This window comes from Ctenocephalides felis, unplaced genomic scaffold (assembly GCF_003426905.1).
Source record: "Ctenocephalides felis isolate EL2017-DRISC unplaced genomic scaffold, ASM342690v1 CF-g0.4_SCAFFOLD_03570, whole genome shotgun sequence".
In the NCBI taxonomy this organism is placed as follows: Eukaryota; Metazoa; Arthropoda; class Insecta; order Siphonaptera; family Pulicidae; genus Ctenocephalides; species Ctenocephalides felis.
In genome coordinates this window covers 16,995,363-17,005,748 of record NW_020539724.1, presented here as the reverse complement: position 1 = coordinate 17,005,748, position 10,386 = coordinate 16,995,363, and positions in this window count along the sequence as shown.

Sequence of the window (10,386 nt, the reverse complement as noted above, 5' to 3'; positions counted from 1 at the left end):
TTTAAACTTGTATTAAAACTGTTACAAAAACCGATTTAAATTAATCCTGGCGAACTTATCACTGAAGAAGTTGAATTGGTTGGGCTGATGGTTTACCTCACCATTGATACACAAAAAACAATTATTAAGATATCAAAACAGTGTTACGTATATTAATATACATTTAGCTCATTTGATATGCAAATGAGTTACAATATATAGATATAATCTAATCGGGCGGGACCTTGCTTAAAAATAGTTTATGAGTTTTATATTCAAAACATCTATGTGAAAAACAAAGATTATCTTTCAGTTTGCGGTAAAAATATTGAATATATATACATGATTTTGTAATTTTGATTGAAAACACAGATATTAATTGGAAATTTAGTTCTAAAACTTATTGGAAAAATATGTTTGAATTGAAAAGTTCATTTCGGGCACTGTAGTATGAAATGGTATCTCTTACACTATAGTATAAAATAAAAAAAATATTATAAATAAATATATTTATATTCTTCCCTGAATCGAGTTGGAGTTTAACACAGCTCACAGACCTGCCCTAGGACAGTTTTATCCATTATATATATTATATATATTATGCGTGTTATTTTGGAATATTTGGCCAACTGCCCAAAATGAACTTTAATCCATATCTCGAGTTCGCACATACATTGAAATCCAACCTATCGATTCCCGAATTTCCGTTTTAAATATTAAATAATTATTGAATAAACGAATTAAATAGTTTCTAACAATATTATTTAATATTATTTATTTAAATTGACAAGATTTAGTTCAGTTGTGCCATTAGTCAATATATTACAAATTAATTAATTTAATATAATAAATTTAATTTAAGTGATAAATTTTGAAAGGAAAAATTATCACTGAAGAAGGCAATAAGATTGGTTGTTGAATGGGTATAGAGCTGTTTCCAAAATACTATTATCGAAAATAAAAAAACTTTGAAATGATATAAAAAATGAACGAAACAATTATTATTTGTTATGCATATTTTTAGTTAATATTGCATATTAATTGTGTTATAATTGGATTATAATATCAGAGTTGAGTATTTATTAAAATGAATTGTTAAAAAAATTAAGGTGTACGCAACCATTTTATTTAGAGACAGGAAGGCGCGGTTCAAAAAGGTTTTTCTATTTTTTTTTTATATATTTATTTATATAGCCTTAACACTAAAGTTATTTAGCCAGTTACATTCATACATAATAATAATTATAACTATATTTATCAAATGTACCATAAACATATTCTTATTACTAAACAAAAAGGTTGGAAGTAACTGACCTAATATTATTATAATGATATATTATATATGTATATATATATATAATATATATATATATATATATATATATATATATATATATAATTCAATCTATTTAGTTACATATAATCTTATTAAATATGTAATCCAATTGATTACATGCATAAAACCTTACTTCTCACAGTTGAACCCCGTTAAAAACCGTTTATCCCCAATACGACTTTCCGCATAATACACCACACTTTGTACTTTGGAACAATTATTTTATCACGCTTAATACGCTTTCTCGCATAAGACACGTTTTTGACTGGTGTCTGTGTATAATATTGAAAATCTTAACAAGGTTTTCAAGATTAACACTTAACCAGGTGCATTTAATACAAATATATTTTTTCATTTTTTTTTTCAAAATATGACATCAGTATTGTTTTTATTCAATTTTATTCTGCAAATGATATCAGTATGATTTCAAATTAATTACAGTTTTTATTTTAATATGATGATATATATTACATATATGTATATATACATATATACATATATATATATATATATATATATATATATACATATATATGCAAATATGATAATTTGTGATTCTAGGTGCTAGCAGAAAATTAGAACATGAAGTAATTCAGAGCACAAATAATGAAAAATTTAGGTTTTGAGAACACTGAACCATGCTTTCTGTGTTTATACATAAATACATTACATAAGAAATATATTTGAATTATTAAATAATTTTAACAATTTCTCAATTTAATAGTTATGTAAAACTATTAAATAATATAGTAATCCCAATATAAATATGGGATAACCAAATCTTTATATCAATAATATATCAGTATTAATGATAACATTATTCGCACTTGAAAAAATAACAAAACAATCTTAATTTTTCTGGATTTATCTTCTAAACAACACATAGGAAAAACGTTTTTTGTATTAAAAAATTTCTTTAATATTTTTAAATCGGTTAAATATCACAAATGAATATGGAATAACCATATAAGGGATAGTTGTTATATCAATACAAATTAATACATATATCAGATGAAACATATAATACTTATATAAATATATATATATATATATATATATATATATATATATAAATGTATTATGTTATGTTATATTTATTGCCAATTTATTATACATGGGATAGTTTTATTCCATATTTTTTGTGATGTATTTTGTGATGTATATATATATATATATATATATATATTATAAAATATTTAATAATGTATTATAAATTGATATTATGTATTAGGAACCTATCCTTGATTATGCCTGATATTAGGACAGATTGTGTAACTGTCTGAGCTCCCCTTCCTTTCGGTATAGCAGCCTAAACAAAAATTAGGACTCTTTCACACTTACATATAACAATTTCTCAAGAATAAAAGAATTAACTAGTGGGGTCCATGGCATCGTCAAAATAATCTTGGTAAGGAACCCAAATAATTTACACAAAATGTGTACACATTATCGAAACCTCTATAATATATCTGATAATTTGATGTACATATGTCCAATAAACATTTTTGAACGCCAAATTTTTTTTAACTTATTTTATTCAGAGTTTATAACCGCTGGACCTGCCTTCCCAAAAATCGGACACTCCGTTCTCTTTAAAACAGAGTACCGTTTTTGCCCCGTATTTTCGAAACGGCTAGACCTGCCTTCGCCAAAAACTAATCAGCACGTCTCCTTATCAATACAAATTGAATGTTTTTTTATTATTCAAATCGGTTGATCGGTGTTCCCAAAATCGTTGACGAAAATTTGTATCCGCACACACACATACATCCGCATACACAACATGTGTGTGTGTTTTTTGTGTGTCCGCATTTTTTCGTTCACGTTTTCGGGCGCACGGATCAACCGATTTGAATGGTTTAAAAAACATTCGATTCCTATTGATAGCGAGATGTGCTGATTAGTTTTTCGCAAAGGTAGGTCTAGCAGTTACGGAGATGAAGAGCAAAGAGTGCAGAAAATAGAAATCGAGTTTTTGAGAGAACGGAGCGTCAGATTTGAATCATCTAAAAAAAATTCAATTAGTAATGATTGGGAAAAGTGGTTATTAGTTTTTGACAAAGGCAGCCCAGCCGTTTCGAAGATACAGAGCTAAATGTGCAAAAAATGGCAGTTTGTGAGAGAACTAAGCGTCCGATTTGAATTATTCAATAAACTTTCTGCTTGTTTTAACGAAATAATTGATTTTGGAAAAAAATAAATTTGTTTCAACTTTTTTCTCAATTTTTTTTGTCAAAAAAATTTTTTTTGTATATCGGAAATAATTCAGATATTATTTTTATTCTGACTATAGTTTTAATATACTTTAAACAAATAATTTCAACTTTGCAATTCAGTTTATATAATTCTTATAAATATTAGACCATGAGTATATATTAGACAATGTTACAATATTAATAATGATCTATTTGAAAACATTTAGTATTCCTCGAACATTTTGTTACGGTACGGAAAGTTCCAGCAATTTGCCTTAAGGCACGATGCCGTACACCCCACTAGTTATTTCTTTTATTTTGAAAATTTGGTACATATATCAAATATGTTGATGTAAATATAATTTTATCGATACGGTGCATTTACTAATTGTATTATATCGTTTCTATGAAGGGTTTATCGTTCGATTATCGTATCTGGTCTGGAAGTAGCTTTACCCGTAGACCCACATGGTTTTTTTGGGAGATCGAGCAGAACAGTTCGGCGTGGCACGCTCTGGGGCTCGGTCTGGTTTTAATGTGAATTTTAGTTAAAATCTTAATCTTTTATTAATAGTTAGTGTTAATTGTTTTAATAATCATTTGTTAATTTATTTATTTAAACAAACATTCGAGTGCGTCAAACTAAATGATATCGCATGTTGTAAGTGTTATTATGCGTATGAAAAAAAAAACAATGAATGAAAAAAATATATATAAAGAGTTAAAAATTTTATTTAAGTGGTCTAAATAAATTTTGATAGTGTTTGGAATCAAATCTCTGAGATATTTTGTAAATTTATATCATGGTTTATAATAAGGATTTTTAATATAAAATTTAATTCTGACCAATTAATGAATATAAAATTAATCATAAATTGGAAAAATAAATTTTAGAATTCAAGAAATATAATTAATTTGTGTGAAAATTTGTATAATTAAAATTTATGGGTTTTTTCCTTAAAATCATTTTATAAGTTAAAATCATTTTATAAAAATAATTAAAACACCAAATTAAAATTCAATAAATTTAATTAATTGTGTAACAAAATATTTAATGGCACTAAATTATGTATTTCTTAGTTAGAGTACTTTGAAAGTCCTTACAAAATATTATAAAAAAAGATTAATTAAAATTCAGAATTTAATAAATTTAACTGATGATTTATATCAAAATTTGTATCATAATTAGAAATTATGGTTCCTTTCTTAAAATTATTTTAAAAGTGCTTACAAAGTATTTAAAAAAAAATCATTTAGAGTCCAAATTAAAAACATAAATCACCAAAATAAATTTTAGACTTCAGTAAGTTTAAATAATTTGCACCACAAAAATATTTAAAAAGAATCATATATTCCTTCTTTGAAATAAATTTAAATAAAATATTAAATTAAAAATATGATTTTTATCAAAAATTTAAAAGATAAATTTTTGAAGTAAAAAAAATTGAATAACTTGTCACAAAAATATTTAAAAAAGCAATTATATTATGTGAATTTCTTCTTTACAATACTCTGAAAATGCTTATAAAAATATTTAAAAAAAAATCAAGATTAATTTATAGATTAAATTAGAAATATGAATTTTATCGTATTTATTTTATTTTATTTTATTTTATTTAGAAATATTTTAAAATATATTTTATTTATATGTATTCTGAAAATACTTACAAAATATTAAAAAAAATCAAAGTTTAATGGGTAGGCCAAATCAGAATAATGAATTTTATCATGAATTTAAAAAATTAATTTTAAAATTCATTAAATTTAAATAATTTGTGCCACAAAAATATTTAAAAAAATAAATTATATGTTCTTTCCAAAATATTAAAAAAAAACAAAGTTAACTTTATTTGAATTATTGAATTCTGAAATTTATTTTTAAATTCATGATCAAATTCATATTTCTGATTTGGTCCACCAATTAATTAATTGGTGCCATTAATTTGTGCTCTGTTAATAATTAAAACACGTTGTTAACTAAAGTTATAATTAACGTACAAGTGTGAAAGTTATATCAACTATTTTTGCTTTATAAATGTTATTGATTAATAATATTAATTATGTAATATCCATAAAATGTTATAAGTTCATATTTTTTCTTTCAGTGAAGTGTTTTAGTACCAAATTGTTTTTAAAAACATGTTCTAACTTTAGTGTGTTAAATGTGGGTTATATTTTACTCAAGAGGAAACTCGCACAAAAATTGAATTATATAAAAATTCAAGTAAGTAGAAAATCAATCTTTAATCAAATTATTACTTCAATTTGATCTACTTATTGATTTGTTATTTGTGTAATGATAATTTTTGTTTATCTGTCAATAATCGTAGTATGCGAGCACGTGGTTGCCAGAGTTCGAATATTTTTGCGCCATTTTAAAAAACATGGCTACCTTTAACTAAAATTTAAAAGTGCTTAGTATTTTATTATTTAGGAAAAAATTATAGATGATTTTAATTAATTTATAATATATTTAATATTTATTTTTATTAAATTTTCACCAATCACCAATAATTTATAAATTAAATATCAAACTTGTTGATAATTATACTTACTACTTAAGTAGTAAGTATGATTATCAACAAATTACTAAGTATTTCAAAGTTTAAAAATTTGTTATTCATTATGAATTTTTTTAGTGCACATTGAGTAATTTGGTAAAATTGTGCAAAAGAAATTGCTTAATTATTGAGACATAGATTTTTATTATCAAGGTCATTTTGGAAAATAATTACTATTCTTACAAAATTTGAGCAAATTGATATCAATATATAGCTAATAAAGTCCATATAGCTAAGTCTATTGATTTTTTTTATGCGTTCAATTAAAATTGTTTAGTGATTTTTATAAAGATCTTTAGCAATTATTATGAAATTACATAATTTATAGTAATGATATAATCATTTATAGTAATGATATTTATAGTAATATTAAAAATATTCAAATATATAGAGAATACGTTTATTGATTGAACGTTTTATTATCAAAATGTGAGAAAATGGATATATCAAGACCAAATTTCACTTCTTGCTTTTTTAAAAAAAAAAATTGTTTTCAAGTATAAATAACACGTTTACATCATTGCTGCATTAAATTTAAAAAAAATCATTAATAATAATTAAATTCAAATTATAAAAATAAATCAAGTATGCTCCATGCCTTCTCAAAAAGGTGTTAAGGAAAAATTTTATCACAAAAGTTCATAGAACTTCTGATTGTTCTTCAAAAATAAAATGATGATGAAAAACTGTATATTTATATTAGTCCAGTCATTATAGTAAGTTCACTTCGGAATTGAAGATACCCAGCTGTAAGTCTGTAAATACTTGTATATTGTCATCTAAAAGTTGACTCAAAACTACATATGTTGCGTACACCCTACCACATGTAGGGTTTGAGACAACTTTTAGGTGTCAATATACAAGTATTTACAGACTTACTCCAGGGTATCTCCAATTCCGAGATTCTTACGTAATTTAAGCTTAAATGACTGTACTATATATAGTAAGCGTGATCAGTATTCAATAAAGCACATCTACTAAAAAATGCAAAAAATGTGAGCCCAATAGTTGTGGATGTTATAAAATACAATTACTGGGAATTTGTTATATTTGATACAATTTTGTTAAAATATTTAATTTGGACTATGTACGAAAAATTGCCGAAAAATTTTCATTTTCAGTTTGCAGAAAAAATTTTTAGTTTTTTGATTTTTGTAACAGCCAATAGATATTTTTCCAAACCAAAAACAGTTCAATATTTTTCAAAAGTAATGAAATAATCTACATCAACATATTTTGCCTCCGTTTAAGAACTTGTGAATTTTTTTAACATTCATCATAACTACTTGTTCTTTGAGTTATTATCTTTGAAGGGCAACCCAGTGGTTACACACTTTTCTTTTCTATTACTATGTATAATATATTAGATTTTTTATACAGGCATCTATATGATTCTAAATATTTATTATATATATATATATATATATATATATATATATATATATTAATGTGTATTTGACTACATTTAGAATAAAATAAGTAAATTTGTATTGTGATAAATGTCATTCACGTCGTTCATTGAACCTGCGCAATCATTTTCATTAAATTTCTCTTCTCTACGCAAAGTCAATACTTGAAGGTTTCTTGTAGGATACGCACATGTATATATATACATATATTATATATATATATATATATATATATATATATATATATATAAAGGCAGTAATGCAAAAAGATAATATTTCAACACAATTAGAAGACATCCATTGGGTTGCACTTTAAAAATATATTAAAACTAGAACAATACAACCATTGGGTTGCCTTCTATTATTAAAAACAGTCTTTATGAACAATTATCATTACAATAGCTTATAAATTCTAAAAGTCAATTCTGATTCTAAAGCTAATAAATATATTCTATTAAATACTCGTAATAAATTTTTAATGACCCTGTGTTCTTGGTACTTGGGAGAGTGTAATCGATATGAACAAAATATTATCTTATCGTCAAAATTACTGTTAACCTTGAATTTGGGAGAAATACAGTCAAATTAAAAATAGGTATACAATGACAATTATTTTATAAGTACAAGTTTTTTTTATATATATTAATTAACAGCAATCAAAATTACAAATAATAAGTACAAGTAACGAGCCCGTCGTGGATGGAAAAAAATAGTATATAGTATACACTTTACTCACCAAAATAAAATAAAAGTAATTGTATACCAATTTGTTTGGATTACATTTCTCTTAAATTCAATGCTAACAGCGACTTTGTATGATGAGATAATATTTTTTCATATCGATTACTCTCCCAAATACCACGAAACTAAATTTCATATATATTTATTGTTTAAAACAATACATTTATATGGAGTTGAATTTCTTCGCGTGCCAGAGTTTTAACCCAAGAACTAAGGTATCGTCCTTAACAAATAATTTTTTTCGTCTTTTATCATTAAATACTTTGTGATATCATCAAAGATCATTCCAGAAAATATAAAACTCTGGTGTAGTAACAAATAGTCTTTTTTATTTTTCGAAATTTCCATAACAAAAGTACCATCACCGTCCATTCTTGTCAACATGTACGCTTCGGAGGGCTGCAGATACCGTTCTAAGGTGTGTTCTTCTAATTATAAGTCCTTCTAAAATATTAATGACTAATTGATTAGGTAGAATATCAGTCATTTCTTGGGTCTGATTACAAACCATATTATTTCTTCTCGCATAGTCAGCATATTGGTATCCTGGCCAGCCAGTTGGGATGATGATATCTATATTTTATTCTAATCCATGTAGATTTAAATTGGTCTTATTCATCAACAATTTATTGCAGGTTGACCAAAAAATCAATACAATTTCCTAAAGTTGTTTTTGGGTTGATTGATTGATGTTTTTTGAGCTAAATCTGTTTTGCAATTTAACTTTTTGTCCAGGGCTAATGGTGGCATATCGGTTCGAACGTGGGCTAGCATCAACTAGTCCTGGGTTAGCTGGTTCGATTTCCGCTGCCATCAAAGCCCGACATCAGACAACTTTGATGTCAAATTTCCACTTGAGGTTATGGATCTCAAATATAGCCTCAAGTGAAAATCGCCTCTCATCGTTATAGTTGCATATGTATAATAAAAATGTCAGCAAATACTTCGGGTATTGTTAATTGGTCATAATTGGATTGGACAACTACTAGGTTGCCATCCATTCAAAAATCCATATAATAGAGTCAAAACAATTACTGAATGTTCTATGTGTGACAGATTGTAATTAAAAATGTTTAAAAAAACTTTGTCCAAGTGCAAAAACTAGTATTCGATAAAGTTCTCTTGTGAGATTTGCTTTTTCTTGTACATTAGTGATTTTTTACTTCTAAATAAGTAATCATAGAGTATGTGGCGCATGTGGTCAGAGCCTTGGCCTTGCAACCACAGGATTGCGGGTTCAAATTCCGCTCTATGTATGACCTGATATGAAGCAGTAGTGATATCCATTCACTTGAAATCTATAGACTCCATTATGTGTCCAAGTAAAAATATCCACAACGATTAATTATACATGATATATAATGGAGGCTAACTTAGAAAATTACACTTTCAAATGGAAAAAAATAGACTTCAAATAAAACTAATCTACAATGATCCACGAAATCAATAAGAAATTACCAATTCTTAGATACGAATTGACCTGCACTCAAGGAAGTCTTTTTATTCTGTCTACTGTAATGTACATCCTCTGTCTCGTATATTTTAATGAAAATGCAAGGTTATTGACACTGACCAATAAATAGTTCGAACTAGTTCAAATGGTAAATACGCAAATATTGTTTCAATTAAAGATCAAACAAATTTAGTACTGACGTTTGTAAAAGTTGAATAAATTTACGTATAAAATTGTGGAATGTCTTATATTGGTTCATCGGTTATTGATAATTTCATTGAAACGCATTATCGTTATCATGGAGTTCTGATGTCCTTACCTAGTTGTTATCCATTAATTGAGGCAATTGTGTCTGATTTTTTTAAGATTATTAGCACAGCAATCCAAATTATTTCTCAGTTGAACCATAAGGGTATACTTATTACTAAATACATAAGGATGCATATTTCATATACATCTAATTGTACTATTGTAAACTGAACATCACTATGCTTGATACCATTTGTACCAAATAGAGTTTGCAACGATATTGCGTGCATTTTATGCTAGTATTCCATGTTGTTGTTGTTATCCATTAATTGAAAGAAATACGTCTGAATTTTTGTATGAATATTAGCACAACAATCCAAACTTTTTCTCAGTTGAACCATAAGGGTATATTACCTCTAAGGATGCTACATAAGGATGCATATTTTATAGACATCTAACTGTT